This window comes from Podarcis filfolensis, assembly GCF_964270895.1.
Source record: "Podarcis filfolensis genome assembly, chromosome: 4".
In the NCBI taxonomy this organism is placed as follows: Eukaryota; Metazoa; Chordata; class Lepidosauria; order Squamata; family Lacertidae; genus Podarcis; species Podarcis filfolensis.
In genome coordinates this window covers 51,192,365-51,216,596 of record NC_139607.1, presented here as the reverse complement: position 1 = coordinate 51,216,596, position 24,232 = coordinate 51,192,365, and the positions used below count along the sequence as shown (strand labels likewise).

General features: G+C 41.3%; 1 long non-coding RNA gene across 2 annotated transcripts in view; it reads left to right on the top strand.

Moving 5' to 3' along the window:
• The window catches only part of LOC310760414, a 234,572-nt gene that overhangs the window by 162,447 nt on the left and 47,893 nt on the right, over positions 1-24,232 (top strand). The gene's annotated exons all lie outside the window — the stretch shown is intronic.

The following is a 24,232-nucleotide window of genomic DNA, read 5'->3' as shown; positions in this document are numbered from 1 at the left end:
TCATTATACCTTATGGGAGTGAATTCTATAGTTTAACAATGCGCTCTGTGAAGTACTTTCTTTCACCTGATTTGTCCAACTTTCAGCTTCAGTGCATGACCTCAAATGCTAGTAGAGAGGGAGAAAGAACTAAGAGCTTCTATGTAGCTACTTTCTCTCACCATGCATGATTTTATACAGCTCTATCATCTCTCTCTCTCTCTTTTTTTTTAGGAAAAAAGGGAGTAAGAGTCCCAAATGCTGTAACATTTTTGGGGGACTACAACTCCTATCGTCCATGATCATTGCCCAAGCTGGCAGGGAATAATGGGAGTTGTAGTCCAAAAGGTCTGAGTAGCATCAGGTTGGTTTCTCCTAGGTGAGGTTGTTAGGTTTAGATATAATTTTGGGAGTTTGATGCTGTTTTTGTGTGTGTATAGAGTGTAGATTTGGAGTAGAAACAGCAGTGAGCTATTCCATTCTGAAGCCATGTGAGAACACAAATGTGCCACAACAGTTCTTATCTGCCTTATCTTTTAACTTCTGAAAACTTGGAGCAAGAGATCAGCAGGGACTGAATGGGACTTGTCAAACTTAAACAGAAGTGTCTGGTCTGGGACACCAGGTGGCACTGCACAACAAAACACACATGGGTAGGCTTTTACAGGCTTCCTGCTTGTACTGCAATGCTAATGGCCGCTCCATCGTTTTGAAGTCCTCATTCTTTTCTTAAAATGTAATGCTAGGGTATGTTAGATTGCTACACCCAGAAAATTCTACATGCGTCTTTTTGGCTAAATAATTAAGACAAACAGTTAAGCAGCATCTAGATCTTCTTACATCTGATATATTCAGAAGCCACAAGAAGCCATGAAATGGAAGTTGTCTAGGAACTTCCAAGATGAGTGCCTAAAGTTTAGGATGAGTTGTCAGATGATACTTTTCTTGCAAAATGGAATTAAAAACGGAATCCCATTGCTAGCTTTCTAACAGAAGCAATGGCAGTGGCAAAATCAATAGCAGCAGCAATAGCCGCAGGAGATGGGCAAGATCTCTGAATTTTGCCTCAGATTAACCAGGAAATTACTCAAGACCACCCTGCCGTGGTCTCCACCTTGGGCAATTTCCCCGAACCATTACAAAGGCTTAGAAAAAGTACTCCTCCATCTCCCTGCCCCCATACAAGCTAATGGAGCAGCTTTACTCTATTAGCTTACTTTGAGTGAGAGAACCCTAAACTAACTGTTTTGAGCGGAGATTATTTAGCTGTGATTCCTGCATTACTGGGGTTGCACTAAATGACTCCTGAGTCACTTGCAATAGTCCTATTCTGTGATTCTATGAGCTGGGAAGAGGCTCCCTGCTAATCATCAGTGAGAGATGACAACCTTCCCCACCTTCGGATTTTACCACTAGAGGGGTCCCCCTTCCCAAAACATGGACGTGCATGGGGGGGGCGTTTATATGTAGGTATGAGAGACATTCTTAAGGAATAAACCTAGCATTTTTTTCTGTTTCAGATTTCAATGTGAGCTGGAGATGTCAAGCTCTCCTATTTTTTGGAGGTAGACTTTAATGAGCCCCTCAAGGTACTTTTCCAAGTTTGGCTCAGAAGACGTATGCTGGCGTCTCTAATGGCAGCTGCAAAATCCCTGCAAAATCTGTTGGGATTGTCATTTTGTAACACATTGAAACAGCAGTTAATATTCTCCAGGAACTCTAGGAACGAGACCTTTCAAGCACTTATTTTATCAGGTAACAAGTGCCAAGATTGGATCTTTAGTAGATTTCAGAATCTAACCTTATACCTGTGATATTACAACTGCTTGTCCATGAAATAGCTCATCAGTTTGTCATGTGTCTTCTCTCTCGCGCTTTAGGACTCTCATTAACAGGCTTTACAAAAAAACTGCAAAGCCCAGACGGTACCTTTCTCACCACCTCATTTCCATTTCTGTTTGAACATTACCTATCCCATCATCACTTCTCATAGGCTGACCCCACCCTTATATAATGTAGACAGGAATATGTCTGATTCTGAGGTTGACCACACCACTTCAGTCTCCATAGTTCTCAGCACACTTGGTAATCAGTACATCTTAACTAGCAATTGTGGAAGCAACATCAGAAGTTGGAGAATACCGATGATACCCAGGGACTAATTCATACATGAAAAAAATATGTGGCGCAACCCATTTGGACACATCAGACTGCAGCATGTTTGAACATTTCCCATCTCTCTCTCTCTCTCTCTCTCTCTCTCTCTCTCTCTCTCTCTCTCCAGTGGTGCCTCAGGTTAAGAACTTAATTTGTTCTGGAGGTCTGTCCTTAACCTGAAACTGTTCTTAACCTGAGGCACCACTTTAGCTAGTGGGGCCTCCCGCTGCCGCCGCCGTGCAATTTCTGTTCTCATCCTGAAGCAAAGTTCTTAACCTGAGGTACTATTTCTGGGTTAGCGGAGTCTGTAACCTGAAGCGTCTGTAACCTGAAGCATCTGTAACTCGAGGTACCACTCTGTCTGTCTGTCTGTCTGTCTGTCTGTCTATCATCTATACCATTACCATGACAGGTTAGTTTTGCATGTGTGGAGGTATTTTTGTTCTTTGTTTTTACACATCTCAGTTTGCATTCCCAGGTACCCCCCTCCAATGTTTAGTTTAGCTCTTTGAAAACATATGAGCTGTGGATATGATGGCGCTATCTGTCTGTCTTGATGTGACAGGAAAATACCTCTCTCTGTTCTCCCCTCTCCCTGTAACTGTATTGTTTCTTTAAGTGCATGTTTTATAAATGGAAAATAATAATGATGAAAAGGTATGCAATGAATTTAAAAATTAAGAATTAGATACATTTCTAAATATACTTCCATGTGAGAATCTTTTTCCCAATAGTTTTGAACATCCTCTCACTCTGAAAATGATTTTGGCAGTACATAACTTGAGGTTTTGCCTTTATAGTCTTTAATCCCATGACTAAAGCTAGCTTTGGTTTTGAGAGAAACCTGGCATATATTAAATATCTCTGCATTTGGATTTATCGAGTAGAATTATTAGGACTTCACTGTGAGAAACAGATTTAGCATTTAATTATTAACAAAAAATGAATTGGATAAAATTGCTAGTCTTTGTTATTTGATGAACAATTCTTATTTTAACAATATGTAATTTAAATGGATATGTTGCCATTTATACATGCAGATGAGAAGAGAGGAGGGAAGCATGAATTTCCAGTTTAGGGGAAACTGTGTGATTGATTGTGCTGCCTCAACAATTAGTGGAAGCATGGCTCTGGGCTTCAAGGGAGTTAAGTAGGGATATTTTTCTTTTACAACACCTGCCTAATAAAGTCTAATTGATTATGTAACTGGAGAATGACTGTGGCTCTCAATAATAGCTTGAAATCTAGAGAACCTTGGGCACAAAAGGAGACCACCTGTGCCTGTGAATAAACAATGCCTACTGCAAAGGCTATAGGTGAATAGCCGGATGCCACCTTTCACAGCTCGGATCAGAGAAGTTGGAGATTTGCCCACCTCCAGGCCAGTCTATTCATATGAATGCCTAAGTTCCTGCTCTGGGTACCTCCCACTGATTGGGGTGCCAGGTTTTATTTTCCAAGACTTTTTTAAAAAGCCAAAACATTTAGTTATGATGAATTAGTTTTATGGTATGGTGTTCGCTATTTTAGTGTTTTATATTTTTAGGGTGTTGCTTTAACTGATTACTTAAGCCACCCTGAGAAAAGGCATTTGAAAGGTGGAACATTTGTTAAAAAAACAGACATAGAACATTTCCCCCCTTCCAGCACACCCCATATTAACCCTGGAGAAATCTTCCCTCATATATTAACTCCTTGTGCTAGACTGGAGTGGATAGACTAACTTGGGGCCATCTTCAGGGGCACATTTACACAATTTACTCTGACTTCTATGATCATAAAGGAGGAAGGGTCTATTTATGAGAAAGGCAAAGAGAGAAACTAGGAATGGGTTGGCATGCTTTGGCATTGCCTGTGAGTAGATATAAGTAAAACTTCCCTGGCTAAGGCTGTTTTTCATGGCTTTAAAAGGGGTTTAGCTAAATTCATGGAGGCTAAAGGCCTACTAACCACTAAGGTCACAAGTGAGAATCACATGTGGGGAAAGCTATTTCATTCATTTCCCTCTTGCGTTCTTCCCACAGGTGTTTGGTTGGTTTGTGTGAGAACGCTGGATTAGATGGGCCTTTCCTCTGATTCAGAAGGGCCTCTTCTTTTGCACTTTTCCTGTCTGTGGTATGACAATTGGATCTAAGCTACAGAAGTCAAATTATGGTTGCATTCCTGCGATCAAAGTTCTGCACCTGGAAGTGCTCCTCAGTGAAATGTAAAGTTCTGTTCTTTCTTAGTCACTGGGCATTGATTTTTTTTTTTAAATCAGACTTATTAAGAGTTCCTTTTTCTAATGCACAGAGCCGGCATTTAGCATGTTTTTGTTTTCTGTAGGTGTTATTTAATAGCTTAAGGAACCTTGGGGTTATCAAACCAGTGGCTGTTGCAAGAGAGCTTTCTGGTTGTCAGGGCAACTGAATGTTAGTGACTAACAAACAGCTTTTGCTGACTCCCTCCTTGCCTTTCCACCCCAAATAATCTTTCAGTGTCCCAAGTTGATTCATGAAGACATGCTAAGCCACCTGATCTGGCTAATTTTGACTGGAAGTGTGGGGAAGTATTTCTGATTCTTCCCTTTCCTCAAACCTTATGTTGTATAATATCTTACAACATAATCCTACTCATATTTATCAAGAAATGAGTCCCACTGAGTTTAATAGGACTTACTCTCAAGTAAGTGTGGGTAAGATTGTAGCATGAATCATCTTGAAAATAAATGTTAATCTTAAAATGATCACAGTTTTTGCATGTGCAAGACATCTTATTGGCAATCTGATAACATTAAAAAATGTCAAAGTGAGATTTCGACTACCACACAACATCATATTTCCTGACTTTTATGCCAGCATATTAATCACTAGAAATCAACAGCCTCATTTACAGAACATTATGCTTGAATATGTATTGCATGTCCAGATATTCCTTCTTGTCCTCAAATAAATACTAATAAATTTATTTGTTATTTGCCTGGCAGGAGTAGGGGGAAATGATCTGTACTGATTTTAATTCTTGTTGTAAAAAAAAAGTGAGAAAGAATCTTACGGACATTAAAGACAAACAGATTGCATATGGTATAAAAAGTTTTCATGGATTTCTGCCATAATAAAGGTGTTAGGATTGTATCCAACATTAATCATAGCCAGAGCCAACTCACTGTTTGTGCTTGCAAAAGTCTTGGTGTGGTTTCATTTCTAATCATTGCATATCCCATAAATGCTAGAGTTGTTCAGTGGAATCCCTGATCTGGACCTTGTGTAGACATAAATGAACTTCCCACCCCCAAAATAAATTCCAAAGCTTTTTGCAGAACAGTCTTAAGCTAGTTTACAAATAAACATTACATGAACAAAATAACAAAGTAACATTGCAAAGAAGCATTGCAGTTCAGTAAACTTTCCACTCTCTGGTTCCAGAGAGAGATCCTAAGCTTGTGCATCATTGCAGAGCTTCTCTTCTAGTGCTGCTACTACTAGCCCTCTCTCAAGTTTTCTCTCTTGCTGTGAGAGCTGCAGGTCAGGTTTCCAGGATGAGTAATCAGGTACCTTAACTTGCTGAAATGGGGGAAAAACATCATACTTCCGCTTTCACCCAGAGTGGAACCTCTCACTTCTCTTTATAGCATTCCAAATACCTGTACAATGAATTCAAACAGAGCATTTTATGTACATTAAACATAACTTTAACAATAACTTCTTGCTGAAATCCTGTAAATGTTTCTACCACAAATATTCGGGGATATTTTTGTCCTGCTTTTCTTGTGCTATATTCTGTCTGGACAGCAATAATGTGGTAGCATTGGGGAAGTATCACTGAAGAATCTAAAGCAGAATAAATCCAACACAAATTCACTATATTATGCCAAGAACGTGTTGCAGAATATACCCACAATGAAATGCCAGTCCGGAGGGACCCTAAAGGACATGATTAATTTAGGTCATTATTTGCAGTGGGTTTACACTGAGTAGAATGTAGTTGACTACAACTGTTTAGTTTTTAAGGTGCCGAAAGTATTATTTTTTTTGTCTTCTGTTTTGGTTTTGCTGTAGCAGACAAACCCAGCTGCTCCTTTGGATTTGTATAAAAAATGGAAGACCTTTATGAACAACCTCAGAAGGATTTAGGAAGCACTGGTTGCTGTTACTACTTCTACTACTACTTTTCTAGCAAAATGATAATGATGCACCTTTTCTTACTCTTACAGAACATTAAGACTTCGATACCTGGGCAGGAATTATTCCCCCTTGATATGAAACAATGAAAGTATGTAGATGATTGCAATATTCCTTTGAATGGTAAGGAATTTACTTGAAATGCCACTTCAAGGTTCTTCTTATTTCTCCATTCACTTCCTCTCATCTCCCTCCTTACCTTAAGTACAGAACCCTTACTTTATAAATATGTAGATACCTGCTGGCTGTTCTCTGTAGAATATCTTTTAAAAATTTTTATTAAGAATTTCATCACAATAATTATAACAAAGATACATCATCCACATTATCCCCCCCGAGGCATATGCCCACCCTCCCATCCCTCCCCCTCAACTTCACTCAGCTCCTATCTCTGGTTTCTCAACATGTGTTTTTATCTGCATGTTATAAAATTGTAAAGATCTTCAATTTATCTATCTATATATTACCAATAAAGATTTTGTGAATGTTTATTCGTTCTCTGTAGAATATCTTGAGAATGATGTAATATGACGTGTCACTGTTTCCCAGACATTCCACATAGTGTGATCTGTGGAAAGCTTCTGAAAGACCTGTTGCGTTGTTGTGAGCGGTGCTGGGCTTTTTTTTTTAAGTTTTAAAAAACCAAGAGAGGGAAACACAGGAAACCCACAGCTATCTTGTAAGGTTAAGTGTAGTAGGCAGACACTACCCTCCAAGCATTGGGTGAATTTCTTTCTGCCAGCCACAGTAGGGGAGGAAGGGATGTTTTGCTCCCATCCAACAAATGACTGAAAAAGAGCTGGCTGAAATGTTCAAGTCAGCTCTGAAAGTGGATAAAAATACTAGTTCTTAGAAACAGAATATGCAGCGGAGGATTTGCTGTCGTCACATCCACATCATACATTTAAAACACTCTTATACCACTTTAGCAATCCTGGAGATTTGTTTGTTAAGGATGTTAGGAATCGTATCTCTGTGATGTCAGCACCTTTAACAAACTACAGCTCCCAGGATTCTTTGGGGGACTTTTTGACCAGGATTGTTAAGTGACAATAAGGTTTTATTAATGCAGCGTGTGGAGGTGGCTGATTTATGAAGCCACCAGACTCACCGCAAAAAGCCAGTGGAGCCTGCTAAGAAACAAAACCATGCCTCCCATTTTCTTTAAACTTCTTCTTGAATGCCTTAGTAGTCCTGCTCAGGGCAATCTCTCAAGGACTTAACCTTAAATCTCTTTCATAAGCCAAGTAATTTGGCATAAGGGAATACTTGATTTCTAACATTTTAAATGATTTGCTTCATCACTGCTTTTCCTACAGATACCAGCTCCTTCAGGGATGGTGTTCAGAATAACCTTCTGCTTCAGTTGCTTAGCTTCATTCTAAACAACAACAATAAAATAGGCAACTTCTTTAGATTGGAGTATTTCCCCAGTTGCATACTGTGACCAGTTGTGGGAGGTGGAGTAGGGTGGCAGGGCTGCTTACAGGGAAGAAGAGTAGGAGCCTGAGGTGGCAGGGAGGTCAGCACTGTGCAAACTGGCACAGCACTGGCAGAGTGAGATACTGGATCCACTGGGACATTTGCACAACACATTAAGATGCATGTGCAATGCCAGATTTACGTATAAGCTAAACAAGCTATAGCTTAGGGCCCCACTCTCTTAGGTAAAGGTAAAGGGACCCCTGACCATTAGGTCCAGTCGCGGACGACTCTGGGGTTATGGCACTCATCTTCCTTTACTGACGAGGGAGCCGGCGTACAGCTTCCGGGTCATGTGGCCAGCATGACTAAGCCACTTCTGGCGAACCAGAGCAGCACACGGAAACACCATTTACCTTCCCGCCAGAGCAGTACCTATTTAGCTACTTGCACTTTGATGTGCTCTCTTGGGCGCCCCCCAAAATTATGAGTCTTTGTAAACTGTATTTCTAAAGGAACATTTCTTATTGCCAAATGCCAATGTGTTTGCGTTGTTAAAATGATTTTTTATTCATAACAAACTTAAGGTAGAGCTTAATAAGCATTCCACTATTAATATACTTCTTAATTGTATTTCACTATTAATATATTTCTTCTTAATTGTATTTCAGTTCAACAATTACTTTGATAAAATACATATTTTGTTATGTGCAAATGGCTTTAGATACCTATTAGGTCCATAAATTACGATATAACATATATTCAACACACAAAAACAGTGACAATTTGTTGTTGACAAAGGACAGCTGGACATATAAAGGGCCCCATTGCCTTCAGTAGCTTAGGGCCTCATCAGACCGAAATCCGACCCTGTGCACGTGCCACAAAGGGCTGAACTTCTCAATGGCAAAATGAAATAGTATTTAGAAAAGTTATCGTTGGAGGCAGCTGCTATAAAAAGATTAGGCAGAAAATGCTTCCTGTTATTGTGGCTCATTCTGCAGTCATGGCTGCCTTGGCGCAGTCTTTGTTTCCTCAGCAGGTGATTACAGGAAAGGAAGGGCAAGGAACGGATGGGAAGGCATGGAGGACCTCAAACTCTTAACATGCTCAGTTATGGTAGCGTTGTCACTTCTCTGGCATTAAGCTTTAACAACTGCATGGCTGATATTCAACAGATGCAACCTTTCCCAGCAAGGACAGTGGTAGGGAAGCTAAATTAGTTGAAGATCTGCCTGTCATGCAGTGATAAAAAGCATACAAACCCCTTGCTGCAAACAGATAGCAGCTGGACATGCCAGCAATACCTCTGAAGAAAGCAGAAAATAAATTATGTTTCGGGTCAATTGGCATTTGATTGGGTTACTTATCCTATTCAAAAATTCTATTTTCACCCTCTAACCCAGTGGAGAAATGGAACTGGCTAGCCTTAGGCTGCAGTCCTAACACCACTTACCTGGGAGTAGGGATGGGGGAGAAATTTGATTTGGTTCACATTTAAAGCCAAATCTATCAAATTCACACATTCTGAACAGTAGGAGGATTGAAACAGCCATCCTCTGAAATTCACACCTATATGAATTTTGCAATGTAGTTCCCCAGCCAAACAACATTTCAAAAATGCATATACTAGGGGAAAGTGTACGTAAAAATGAATATGTGAGTGAAGATAACATACAAGCATATTTGCTTAAACATGCGGTTTTAACTAACCCAGCCTGATGATGACAGCTGAGGGAAGAGCCTGTTGGTCTCTCAGTAGGACCCTAGGCCTGAACATGAGATTAATACACAATCTAATTGAGCTGTCTTCAATATCGCTTCCCTGTTGAGCACCACTTTGCTCTCTGTAAATGCTCACCGAGTAGTATACCTAGGGATTCGTAATATACTTTTTAGTTTACCCACTGCTATAGCATCAGTTTAAGTCATCTCTGCTGAGCTGAATTGGGCGAACATACTGGTGCTGCTTTTGTTTTATTATCCTCAAGCTGCTTTCTGGCACTTAAATAGACTTGATGCCTTGTAGGCTTCTCTGCTTCAAGGCACATGGCAGCAATATGCTTGCTCTGCGTATTCTGACCACTGTCATTTCCTCATTCTCTGTCACTTTCCTTCTGGCGGACTCCGGGTAGCGTGGGCAGGCTCCCAGTCACTTCATCTCCATGCTTGATGGAGCTCACTTGCTCAAGGTCTGCCTCACACACGGTCCTTCTGGTGGCTTGCAATAACTTCTTTGTTTCTTGGAATAATGAATGCACACACTACGAAAGGCGTTGAAACCAACCTACGTGCGGCAAATGTGAACTTCATCCCTACCCTCAGACTTTACATAAGTATGGCTTTTCAAAACATTCTTGCACTCCCATTGTGAGGCTGCTAATTGTATCTCCCAGTAGACAGGGTTATTATATATTTCATGTACAGTGTCACATCCGCATTCCCACACAGAGGAATTTTAGCTGTCACCCAAGCGGTTTTGAATAGGAAGCAGGAAATGGTGGCACTCATAACAACAAAAACACAGCACCAGTGCCATAAAAGGTTTTTATGGACTATCTGGAGAAATGAAGCTGCTACAAGAGGCATCTTCGAGGAGCTGCACGGAAATAATCATTTTATCTTAAAGCTCTTTTTTTAATAGTAATAAAAAGCCTTAGAAGTGGTTAGGAGATCTCTCTTGATCCTCTGCTCATGTCAAAGGCCCAGCCTAACCTTTGACTCTGGCTTTAAGAAGTATTTGAGCGTGGAATTGTGGGTGCATTCAGACATGGGGAATATTGCATTAGTTTTCCTGCTTAATACTAGTGCTTCTGTCTTGCTTTCTAATGTTCCCTTCACACTGCAGTACCTGTTGTGTTATAGAACTGTGGCTTTTTCACTGATATACTGGCATGTCATGCTAAATTTCGTTTGCACCAGTGAGCATGGTGTGATGCAGCAACGAACATTATGGGACAAGATCCCTATTCCCCCATCCTTTCCGCACATGCATCCTTCCGTTCCCTCATGATAACAGCAGGACAGAACTGTCTGCCAATATACCAGCCCACATTTCATCACTTGCTATCATGCAAAGATGCTGCTCAGGCTTAGGTAGAAGAATAAACACTGGGTGGGAAGCAGGGCTGGATTTTGGTTTGATGAGGCCCTAAGCTACTGAAGGTAATGGGGCCCTTTATATGTCCGGTTGTCCTTTGTCAACAACAATTTGTCGCTGTTTTTTGTGTTGAATATATGCTATATGGTAATTTATGGACCTACACAACACAAAACACTGTTGCTGTATGTAGGTTTTATTGTATTTGTTTTTTATCTTATATTTTGGAAATGTATATCCTTTAATTTTTCCTTTAATTTTTTTTGGGGCCCCCAAGAGAGTGGGGCCCTAAGCTATAGCTTGTTTAGCTTATACGTAAATCCAGCACTGCTGGGAAGTAAAGCCTACCATTGCTTATTTGAAGCTCCTGGTTCTCTGAGGAAGGTACATCCTTTAAATGGATGAAATAAGCTGTTGCATTTAAATCCTCCTGCCAGTACTCTGCCACTTCTCCACAGTGCTACTATCTCTTCCTATGGTGTTATGTTTTCCTCACAGTATGGCAGTATGTTATTTCATTCTGTATGTCATGTTGTGTCTTATTTAATAGGATTGAGTCACATAAATTGTGAAATAAACGCCAGATCGCTTTCCAGTTTAGGTGTATCCAAGAAGCATGCATTGCTCACTTTGTAAAGGTGAATTTCCTTTACCTTCCCCTCCCACCAGCTGTGCTGTTCCAGAACACTTAATTTGTCTTCATTAGGAAAGATGCTCTCAGGCAAATTGTGGTTACATGGCCATAGAAGTTTGCTTCTATGGCCAATTCAGATCTGCACTGACTGTTGAATATAAGCCCATGTGACTGGTGCAAACATTCTAAGTGTAACAATCAGAATTTTTAGGGCAATACTTCGGTTCCATGTTATTGAGCTCTTTTCAAAGAGATTAGTTTGTCATCAGTGCATATACCAGTTCCAGGACTCCAATTCTGTTTTGCACTGTTGTGTAAACCAAGAACGAATCAAGCTGGATACATTTCTGGAATCCTGCAAGGGGTTCGTAGCAATAGCTCAAATTGGAATCGGATCAGAAATCATGCACTTTCTTGATAACTATTCACAGTGGTGTAGAAAAGGGCAAGAGGGGCTTCTTTTTTTAAGAGCAGAAGTGATATAATTTTCCTGAGTGCCTGGGGAAATGATGGGTTCTCCTTGCTATGTTAAGTAAGGGACAGAAGGACCTGTCTTCCAATCTTAAATCCAGTTTGCCCTGTTTCTGCAGCAGTTTGCACACAAAAACCTCATGAAAATTCTTCTGTGTTTTAGTGCAAATTTCTCCCAATCAACATATTTTGTAGGCAGTTTTGACTAATGTACATTGTTTTGCAAACAATGTCACTTAATATAATGCATTTTAATGTGCTATTTTCACTATTACTTTTCATTTTTATGTACATTTCCCTCTAACATATGCCTTTTTTAAAAAAAACAACAACCAACAGTGGTTGGAGAACTGCATCATAAATTTTGGATAAGTGTGAATTTTGAAGTATGTCTACGTTCAAGTTCTTGCATTGTTTCGGAACATGCAAATTTGATTCGTTCTTCTTAAAATATGAATTGAATTCAATCCTCCCCCCCCCCCAAATTCCTAATGGCAGGTGAATGAGGTCATAATGAGGCATTCAAGTTGTAACATATTAGCTAGCTTACTAGTCTATGACTGTGTGGTGATCCTTATACAGATTGAATCCCCACAGCTCCCTGCATTTTTTAAACTGGGTGTGGGGACATGGCTTTGGGGACTATCATGCTGTTCTCCTGCACTTCAGAAAATACCTCTGCACTACAGAGAATTTGTGGGCAATATCTCTTTTCTGAGAGTTCTCCCTCAGTTTTTAATATAGGCATATGCACACTGATGGTGCCAAGGACATGCGCCTTATCATAATGTTCTCTGGGAATTGTAATTCCTAGGAAAGTCGTGGTAACCAGCCAGCTGAAAATTAAACTGTCCTCTCCACTCCCCCCCAAAGGCTTTTTGACTGGGATAAGGAACAACTGCCATGTAAAGGGTTTACAACCAATGACTGAGCGGATGGGCCCACATGGAGAGGGTTCTTTAAAGAAGCCAGGCTTGTTTGCTTGGGTGGTCTGAGCAAGTACTTCACAGTGATCTGTGAGAATATCAGCAAGAGGAAGGGATTTAACTTTTGCGCCTGTGCCTGTACAGCATCTGGTTTCGGGTGCCTGGCTGCTGAATGCATATGAGCAGAACCTTGTTCAAAATTCCAAGCTGGAAAAACATGTTTTTGGGAGAAATACAGCTTGCTTTGTAATACAGCCACTTGCAGCAGGTTAGACAAATCTGTATTCCGGACCAGGTAATTATGAACTTGAGTGATATCGGTAGTGAAAAGCAGCTGGGGGAGGGAAACAATTTTGAACAGAAAACCCAGGTGCTGGGGAAAGAGTTAACCACTTGCCCGGAAGCTGTTTTTTCTTCTAAACACATCCACCAATACATTAGCCTTTTATGCCTAGCAATGAGCCCTCTTTCCCAAATTCCTTCATGGGACTGTCCATCCTACTGTAGATCTGATGCTATTGTGGTCCAACGCACAGCTGTAGGCAAAATGCTTTCAGGAATTACCTTGGCAACTGCCTCTCTCCTCTTCTTTCCTCCTCTCCCTTTCGGGCTGCAACCCAAAGCCTTGCATGTACTCTTTTTGCTCCTTTCCCTTGGAAATACCATTTCTGCAATGTAATTTCTTGGCAGAGAAGTTTCCTTTTTCTTTCTTGCTTTTTTTTGTATTCCAGACTTCAGCCTGAAGCAAATTAGCTACAATGAGTTCTGAACTATTGGAAATAAGGCTTTATTGGGAAAAGCTGACACCAGCTTAATGAATGTACTGCAGGAGTGAGACTGGCTCCTGCTCAACAGCAAACTGCTTTCCTCTTCATCTGTACCAGGCCTCCCCAACCTTGTGCCCTCCAAGTCTTGCTGGCATTCAACTCCCATCAGCCCCAGCCAGCATTACCAATGGTCAGGGATGATGGCAGTGTAGTCCAGACACCTGGAGGAACCTATACAGGTGTAACATGAATGAGAGGCTAAAGGCAGGGTGGACACATTGATTTTCAACAAATAACACAAGCCTGAGAGTTCTTGGTAACAATGGAAGCTTCCTTTTATGGAGTCAGATAATTAGTCCATCTAGCTGAGTATTATCTACACTGCCAGACAGCAGCTCGTCAAGGTTTCAGGCAGCCCTATAATAGAGATGCTGGATTGAACCTGGGACCTGCTGTGTGCAAATCAGATGCTCCACCACTGAGCTACGGCCCTTCTGTTAGTTGTCTGGGTGAGCTCCTGTGAGTTATGCCTACAAGCAAAAAGAAAAATCTTTGTGTATTGGTCTTTGCCTCCTCCTCCCCCCTGAATGATATAGGATCATTTTTGTTCTTGGTTGTCTGATGTGATCTTTCAAGAGCTCTACTGTCAGTATATGTGAAGCCATTTGGGAATGCATATCTCCAGATCTGGGGTGGGGGGGAGACTTCCCTCCTTGCAGTTTGCTGCAGTGTGCTGCAGCACATCAGCAAAATCCACCCCCTCTTGCCTTGTCTCCAGCAAGACACTGCCTTGTCCTACAAATTGCGGGATTTGCTTGTGCACTCCACTGTATCTTTAAGCTGTTCTCTCAGCTTTAATTGTCTCTCCCAAGGAGCCTGAAGAAAATGGGGGGAAAGAGCCACTGAGGTGCTAAGTTCTTTGGCCCCGAACTCCTTAAGTTCAAGAATCGGGGACTTTGAGATTAGCTTGTGTGGAGACGATTATGCATAGTGCTGCTGGCAATCCAACTTGCATGCCGCAAAACACGAGCTGCGGGGAACTGGGACCAAGGGCAGCTCCCTGCAGTGTGCTTTCTGCAATGTGCAGAGTCAAGGAAAATGCACCAGCCCACCTCACACATTACTGGATGCTGGCAAGGGCATGCTAAATCTTTCATGGGCCCCTCCTCTCCCAGTGTAATGTGTGAAGCTTGCCAAGACTGAAGCAAGCAAGCTCTGTTTCCAGTCCAGTCTGATAACGTAGCTGTGCAGTGAGTTTATGCGTCTCAGTTGCAAAACTGGGATGCATTACCCAGCTGTGGCCAACCTGGTCTGGCTTTCTGGAGACAGAAGCTCCCTACAAATAAAAAAAGGGAGTCTCTTGCTTAATATGAACCCTCAGCAATGCCTCAGAATGTGGATTCACATCCTGTATCACTTTGTTCTGCCTTTTCAATACTAGGCGATGGGGTGAGCTCCTGTTGCTCAGTCCCTGCTCCTGCCAACCTAGCAGTTCGAAAGCACATCAAAGTGCAAGTAGATAAATAGGTACCGCTCCAGAGGGAAGGTAAACGGTGTTTCCGTGCACTGCTCTGGTTCGCCAGAAGTGGCTTAGTCATGCTGGCCACATGACCCTGAAGCTGTACGCCGGCTCCCTCAGCCAATAAAGCGAGATGAGCGCTGCAACCCCAGAGTTGGTCACAACTGGACCTAATGGTCAGGGGTCCTTTACCTTTAAAGCATTTGTAGGGCTAACACCATTTGTTTTTTTTAAAAAGGCTCCTGTGCCTTTGGAAGCTGCGGGACTGCCAAAAATTCAACAGATAAATGCTTTTGGTGACTACTAACTCTAATGGCTATGTTCTCCATCCACTGTCAGACACAGTATGCTTCTGAATTCTGAAAACCACAGGAGGAAAGAGTGCTGCTGTGTGTTTTCCACAGGCATTTGTTTGACCACTATGAGCGCTGGCATAGTGTTGTGTTGTGAGCTTGTGGGGTTAGCCTGCATGATGCCTGAGTGCCTTAAATTTTGGGGAGTCCTGTATCCATGAACCTGAGCCTATGATGGAGGGGTTCCCAGCCTAACAAGCCAAGAGGGTCTTGCTTCTTCCATAGGCACAGCCTGAGAGCCAAACTGAGATCCAACACAGAGCTCTCTGCCTCTCGCTCCAGCCCACTGCTTTACTATCTCTGTTACCTCACTCCTAACCTCCTACACTAAGCTTCCAGCCAGCTTTGCTTCTTTTGGTTACACCCTCTCTACACCCTCTCTACTGTAAGCTCTCTTCTGTAGAGGGAGGGACTCTGCTCCATTGGCATTTCACTCCCAGTTTCTTTGACCCTTTGATGTCTTGATGGTCTATTACCCCAGGCTATCACCTTGTGCAAGAAGCTAGTCCTGGCTTAATTAGCTCTTCACACATCACAGGAATCACCAGCCTGGCTTAGTTAGTTTTTCACACAGGATGATTCCAGAGGATTAGAAGCATGTAATGCACAGCTTAAATACACACAGGTCTAGCACAGTTTTAACACTAAGCCCTTATTAAATTGTAACACTAGCTTGAACTGGGAATTCTAAGAGAAATCTAGCACCCACAACTCATATCACAATGTTATGTTCTTTCTCATACAGTGCTTTGCAAAATATACACATTGACAATGTGTGCTTTTCACAGAGCCTTTGTTAGGAATATGGTAGAAAGCCTGCTTGAAATATCAGTATTATTCTAGCAGGGTTTAAATGACAGTTTATGTGCACAACCTGTTTGAGAGACCAATTTGTATTAGCACTGGAGGGAAGCAGCTGCACTCCTTATAAAACAGCACTCTAAATATTGTCACTGATTGCCAAATGACAAGTTTGGGCTGTGGATATGCACTTGTGTGAGTGAGTGTGTGTGTGTATTCACACACACCCCTTATGTACTTGAATAACCCTCCTCTGTTAAATTAACACCTCTGTTGCCTGTCAAAAGCAATCAGTGCCTCCCACAAATTAGTACCTGTGATTGCAATGGAAGACTACTCTGCAGTGATACAGGTAATTGACAAGATGATTACAGTAATAGCAACAGCATTTGCACCTGATTTGCACAGTTGTACTGAGTAAAATTATAAAACAAACAAAAGCTCCCCATTGTTTGATTCTTTAAGACAGTGGTGTGCAAGACACATTTTCTGCATTGTGAGCAATATTCTTATAACGGAGAGGATAGCATACTATATATTGTTACATGCCACCCCAATATCCAAGCGGTGCAAGATTCCAGGAGTTCTAGGCACTCATGCAGAGTCTGTGTTGCCTTTGGAAAGGAGGCTCTGTGGAGACTGTGGTGTCTTTATGATATATGGTTTATTTCCGCATATATACAACCTGAGCCTGCAGTGGAGGGGCAAATAGCATTACACTCAAAGAGGTTTTTACTTCTCCCCTGGCCACAGTCTTGGATGCCAACAAAATCGGCTATGCCCTCTCTCCCTCTCCTCCAGCTTGCTGTGTTTAACACACTGGAAAGCCACCATGAGTTATAGCAGCTTTGCGGGGAAGACATGGGGAAATGGGCACAGGGGATTAATCCCCTCCTCCAGCACTATGGCCCCTGATCCATATTGCTTTTAGCAACACTAACATCGACAGGCATGAAGACATCACAGATGAATGAACAGTCGCACTTCAACATCACATTTAGTTTGGACTTGAATCAGATACACGCGACATGAAAAATAATCAGTCTGACCTGAGATAAACATGACATCCCGCACTAAAATAAGACGGCTAAGGAGAATCTTCGTGTGAAAATAAAATGTGTCTGTGGAGCCTTTCCAAAAGACCATTAATTTGGCTTGTCATCACTTTTCTACTCCCCCCCCCCCCGACATAGGGGAAAGCAAAAAATAGGAAAGAGAGAGAGAGAGAGAGAGAGAGAGAGAGAGAGAGCATGTGCTTGACGCTCAAAATACAATTATATTTCATTTGCTCCCTTTCTTACGTCCCCTCTATTAGCTGTCATCTACAGAAATGTTGCATACCAAACATGGAGCACTGGTACAGCAAGAGGGATTGCTGGAGGGTACAGCAGCTTCGAAGATGCCTTAAGGAAATAACAGAAGAAGCTTCTATGCAACACCACACGGCTGTATCAAATTAAGTCAGAGAAGGTATAATAGGCACAAATGGAATAAGTGGACAAGAAGATGTGCAGATTTGCTTCATGTGAACATCTCATCTGAAGCATTTTAAAGTATCCTTTACTTCAAAAAATGCAAACCTGATGCTCTCCTGCATGCCTCTTTTATTCCTAATATAAGTGTTCACAACGGGAAAGAAATCATTTTCTAGTCAAATTCTTTCCTTCCTTATGCTTCTAGTTCCAAATGGCCTGGGGGATTTCCCACAATCCCTTATACTGTATTTTATATTGTGGAGACATTGTACGCCCCGTTACACTTAGCTTGCTTCTCTGAGTGGGTAGAGATTTGAGTCAGAGAGTCTATCTGGGTTTGGTTTCTTTTGGAAGGCGGTCACAGGAGACTTATGGCATTTGGAAATATTTCTAGATTCCCTTGGATAAAAATGAAACAAAAGCACCTTAGGTAGGTGGCTATATATGCATTTACTATTAAAACGTGAATGCTGAGAACCACAGGAAGCTCACAGAAGGTCATCATCTTCTTCTCTCAGCTGCAGTCACTGTGCCTCCCCTTTTGAAATGTGGGAAGGGGAAATTGCCCCAGAATGGAGCAGAGTGGAGGAGACTTGCCCAAGGCGAGCTCCATGGTGTCTCTGCTAAGTTACCCCTCTCTGGTTAGCCTTTGTGCCACACAGCCCATGCTTCTCAGGAAGGTCTCTTGATGCTCCAGGGGAGATTTTCAGGGGGTACAGAGAGCTGCAGTGTGAGGAGGCGATGGAAAAGTCCCCTTTCACAATCTTAGATCTGCTCATGGTTCTTAAGATCCACAGTCCCCTTTTCCTCCCCCCCCCCATTTTCTTATGTCTGTTTCTTAAAGTCAAGAAACAAACTGGTTTCATAATTTACTTTTGCTTCCAGGTTTCTTTCTCTCTCTCTCTTTTGCACTGTGGAATCTTATATGCCAGGCCAGTCTATAGCCAGAGGCATAACATTCAGCTAAAGATAGCAAAGGCTCTCAAGATTTCCATCTCAAGAGCTCGAGTGAATGTGGACAAGAACAACTTGCCTTATCTGCGGGTGAACAACCTTCCTAGCAGAACCAGCCCTTTTCTTGACCTTTCCGTTCTTGTCCTAAAGGAAAACCTGAACAGGTTTCACAAGGGACGGCAACCTTTTGTTCGACACTCTTGCTTTGCTTTGTAGCCTGCAAGTTCCATGATGTCTTGATCTGGATCTCGCAGTCATTGCTAGATCTTTGAAAGTGTGTATCTTAATATCATAACAAATAATATGGTGTTAAGTAAATGTATGCAAACAACGTCCCTGTTAATGCAATAGTAGTTCTGACATGAATGAAAATAATTACTTAACTGCCAAATGTGGAGATGAATCCTTACACACACGGTGTTAACGCACCAGGGCTGCATTTTACATGCCATCTGCTGCTCAGCTTACCTGTATCTGTTTGTTTTCTCATTTGCTTACCTGCCATAAAAAGCTATAAAAACAAGTGCAGATGTAAGAGCAGAAGAGACTTTAAAAGTTTAAACAAATGCAAGGCATGAACAACAGTTCTGTGTATACAAGTCCTATTCTAGGCAGGGAAATCTTTTCCAGAGACAAGAGTTTTTCCTACAGAGGTGCGGTGCAGCTTTGGACCTGCTTACCACAGAGCCTAGGACTTGCCAATCAGAAGGTCGGCGGTTCGAATCCCTGTGACTGGGTGAGCTCCCATTGCTCGGTCCCTGCTCCTGGCAACCTAGCAGTTCAAAAGCACATCAAAGTGCAAGTAGATAAATACTAGTGCAAGTAGATAAAAAGGTTGCCCTCCCTTGTAAAAAGGTTGCCGTCCCTTGTAAAACCTGTTCAGGTTTTCCCACTCCAGCGGGAAGGTAAACGGCATTTCCGTGCGCTGCTCTAGTTCGCCAGAAGGGGCTTAGTCATGCTGGCCACATGATCCGGAAGCTGTACGCCGGCTCCCTTGGCCAATAAAGCGAGATGAGAGCTGCAACCCCAGAGTCGGGCACAATTGGACCTAATGGTCAGGGGTCCCTTAACCTTTACCTTTTAAAAATCAGCCAATCAAAGCCCGGTGCAAAAGACACACAAGCTACACACACCATGCACTGAAAGCACATTTAAACCACATTCCTCTCCCTTAAGAATCTTGAGAAATATAGTTAAGAGTGCTGGGAATTGTAGTTCTGTGGGGGGGATAAGCTACAGTTCCCACGATTCTTTGGGGGAAGTCATGTGCTTTAAATGTATGTTGTGTACACAGCCACAATTAGAATTAAGGAACAAGGTGCCTTTGAACATTCCAGGTTTCCCATTTCAGCAGCCTAATTTTGGTGGGAAAAAGCCATTTTGTTGTTGTTACTGTAAAACAATTGGGAGTCAGAAACCCTTGTCAATCTCCTGCAAATCACCTGGTAGTTTTACTGTGCATGTGGGACTCATAGGAGAGAACCAGGAGGAATCCCTTCTGCTGTTGAGAGTTTCTGCACATGTGTCAGAGCTGTTAATCCCTACTGTGGTCTAAAATCATAATCAAGAGAGAGTTAAAGAGGCTTAGCTTGCTGAATCTGATAGGATGGGGACACAGAAGCTTATGCCCTATTGATTTCCATGGGCCTTAAATGCAGTCAAGTTCAAGATCAGATCACATTTATTCTTTAAGCTGAGAGGACCCTGCAATAGTGGTGGTATTTTTTTAAAAAAATCTCTAGTAAAATCAGCCAAGGAGTTCATTACAATGGCAGTAGCCTAAAAAAACCAGAATGCAATTAATCAGAATAAAACTAATACTTTCTGCAGTAGAGTTTATGGAGCGATTAGCATACCAAATGAGGTTGGTTTTCTTTTCTTTTTTTACAGTCTACCACATTTATTTCTATGAACCTGCTCAACTTCTGTGCTCTGGTTTCTCTGGATTTTATTCTGCTTCTGCTAAATAATACATTCATTTTCATTAATCAAATAGTGGTTTATCTTTGACTCAATATGATAAATCACATTAGGGAATAAATTCATCTATATAAAGCAAGCTTCCCTTTCCTTGCCAGTTTGAAACCAGATGGTGACATTTTCCTTCATTATTTTACTAATTTTTGTGAGGACTTCCCTTGAAAACTCAGATTAATTACAGAGTCTTCGAGACACAGATCCTGATCACAAAAGAGCACCTTTTAGATGGGATCTTTTAATCTAGCAGAAAACAAGCAGGCAATGAATAATTTTGCAGATCTTTAATGATATTATTTGCTACCATCATACAGCTTTGTGGGTAAGGAAGGTGCTTTAAAAAACCAAGAAAATGCTCAGGCTGCATTGCAGTCATCCGCTTTGCCAGTTTCCCATACATTGGTGCAGAATTAACTTATCACAGAGATGTTGTCAGCACTGAATGAATGTATACATGGTTCCCCAAACCTTGAAATTTGACGGGCAATATTTGTGTTGCTTTTTCACAGCTCCTTGTAATAAAGGATGGTGAAGTAAGCAGCTTTGAAGTAGAATTTGATGGAATAGAATATGATGAAGTAAGCTGGTTTGAAGTAGATTTTGAAGGGAAATTCCAGCTAAATGGAGAACAGACTCCCTTCAAGGAAATTTTATTTCCAAGCAAGTGGAAAAGATTGGCATCAATGCAGGACTTCCTGTACACCCACCAGGTTCACTGGAAAACTGGAATGTGTTAGCACTGTCTCCTGATAATGTTCCATAAAAGGGATTTTGCTACATTACTTTGACAGCCTGCTTTTTATATGGCACCATGGCACAGTGCCCTGAACATAGACATTAAAAATTCCCAACGTCCATTCCATGCTTAATTCCCATGAAAGCTACTATCCTTTGTATCCTTCCGTAGGAATAATCTCATAGAACTCAGCAGGAGTTCTGAGGGAATGTGTAATATTACACTGCACAGCTTTCTCCAGAAATGTTTTGCAGAATAAATCAGGTGTCTACATAATTGCCAGTTCTTTGTTTTTAGAAACTACAGATGGTTGAATTAATTCCTGCCCATCAAAAGTTGTTATTATGTGGTGCTGTTTATTCCTTAATTTCATCTTCATCTGCAAAAGAATAAGAATAATTTTATTATTTATACCCCAGCCACTCTGGGTGGCTTACATCACATTAAAAATGGTAGAACATTAGACATTCGAATCAACTAAGTTAAGCACTCAGCAGTTTGGAAACAGATGTTTTAAAAGGGACTCTGAGTGATATCCTACAGTAGTCACACTTTATTGTATGGTGAAGCAGAATTATTGTAAGAGTCCCTCAGAGGACAGGATGGATTTTTAAAAATATAAATAAATGAAAATGAAAATGTTTGTGATGAGATCAGTACAAGCACCCTGAATTCTGTCATCAGGAAATCCGTGAAAGGATAGATATATAATTTTAAATTACAAGAATGGCATAACCACATCTTAGAATTGGTGGTTTTAGCATGAGTTGAATGAAAATTGCACAACATCTTGTCTAGTTGACACAAGGAGATTATTCAAGCAAGTTTGGCATTAGAATGTTCACAAGTGCTATTGTGTGTGGCAATGTTATGAAGCCTTTCAACAAGCATTCTGTGGTATCCTTGCACAGAAGCAGAACAATTTATCTTTCTTTCTTTTTTTAAATAAATGATGGGATATTGTTTTCAGATTACAAACACAGCAGGAAAACAGAAGAAAAAATGGCATTTTTTGAAGAACAGAGATGCCATCTAGTGGATATAATAAAAAGAGAAAGTTGCAGAATCCATTTAATGGCCACCTGGAAGTGCCCAGAAATATCTAGAGGAATGGTCTGAAAAGCAACTCCAGAGTCCCTTTTCAGAAGAAAATTGGACTGAATCAATATTCTTCCATTTCTGTAACCATTTCAGAATGTTTAATAGATTTGATAAAAGGTTGGTAGAAATCTGATTAATGGCTTCCCTGTTTGTTTGTTTTTAACGTTGCATTTTCCTTGTTTGTTCCCCTCTATTAGAGAGCTATATTTGACTGAATGATTCTACAGAGAAGTGTAGGAAGCCTGTATGTTTCTTTCACTGATTATATATATATTCCATCTTACGCTGACAAGATGAAGAGCAGCCATTAAAAGTGGGTTTGCTGGCAATTTTAAAATCTGTCTTGGCACTTTGTATAATTTTAGCAAACTGCAACCTTGCAGATTCTTAACCTACAGCTTTTCTGTATACTGATATGCTAAAAATGCCAATGGGCTTGTAACAGCACAAGAGCCTGTCTTTGATTAAATGAAATAAGGGAGATTTGCTGAGCTTATTTCAGTGGGTTGGATTTTTGCTGAGCTAGACACAATGATTTTTGAAGTGGCAGGTTTACTATGGGGTCACAATTCTCCTGATGGCAAATGATTGCATTGGGCAGGGTGGGATGACACACATTTTCGATCTTTTCCCAGGGCATGTTAATTTGCACTATTAACTACAAGGGGGGCTTTTTACAAAACTACTTGATAATGAAGGACATCATGGTTGTTGTGGTATGTCTGTGTGGTGATGGGGTCTTAGTGACAGAAAACATACTTGGAGAAGGTGGTCTTTTGCAGATTGCATCCTGACTGAACGACTATAATGCATTTTTTAGATTTCAAATTGAAAACCCAGCCTTCCTCCCTGGGTTTTCAGATGGTATCTGAAGAAGTGTGCATCCTTCTGTTTTTCAATAGATGCTCAGAAAGAGCTCAGAAAGAGGTCCCAAACTTTCCCTTGGCATTCCGTTGGAGATGGACCTTTGGGAGTCTTTCCATTGGGAGGCGATGTCTAAATGAGCCACCGTAAATTGTAGGGCAGTTAGGTCCTTATGTGTAAGGGGAGGGTCTAGATCAGCATCTAGTGACAGGAAGGCCAGAGAAGGATTTGGGTTCAGTGATTGACCAATAATATCAAACATCAAAAATGTTTTGCCAGAACCTAGTAAACTTGTCACATGCCCACTAGGAATGCATGAGCTTTCTTGTTGAAAGCCTTTTGAAAATCAAAGTACACTATACTAACCAGATTACCACTATTTTATATGCTTTGTGAAGACCTGCCCTTGCAGAAACCATCCTGGCTCTGCTTCAACACTGCTTCAGACCCATGGCCCGACTCCATTATAAGGCAGCTTCTTGTGTAGCAACTATTACCTGATCCTGGTTTTGGTGCATCTTTTGGAGTTCATGTGAGGCAAGAGAAACAGCAAGACGTCCTTTCTTTCTTTTGAGCAAATAGATAAAAGCAGTCATGTAATCCTTGTGTTGTTTAGTTGGGCAGTTAAAAAAATCTTCAAGCAAATCTTCATATATTCTCCATTTTGTTGATAAGTGAGTTGGGAGAAGCCCACTGAGGCAAGATTGTGCCCTCCCCTTGTCTATGGCTTTTACACCATCTCAAGGGCAACGGGGCACTAATCTTCGTTAAATCCTCTAGGTGCTACTCTGAAATTAGTGCTAATAATTAATAGGCAAGTTGGAGCTGAGATTAAA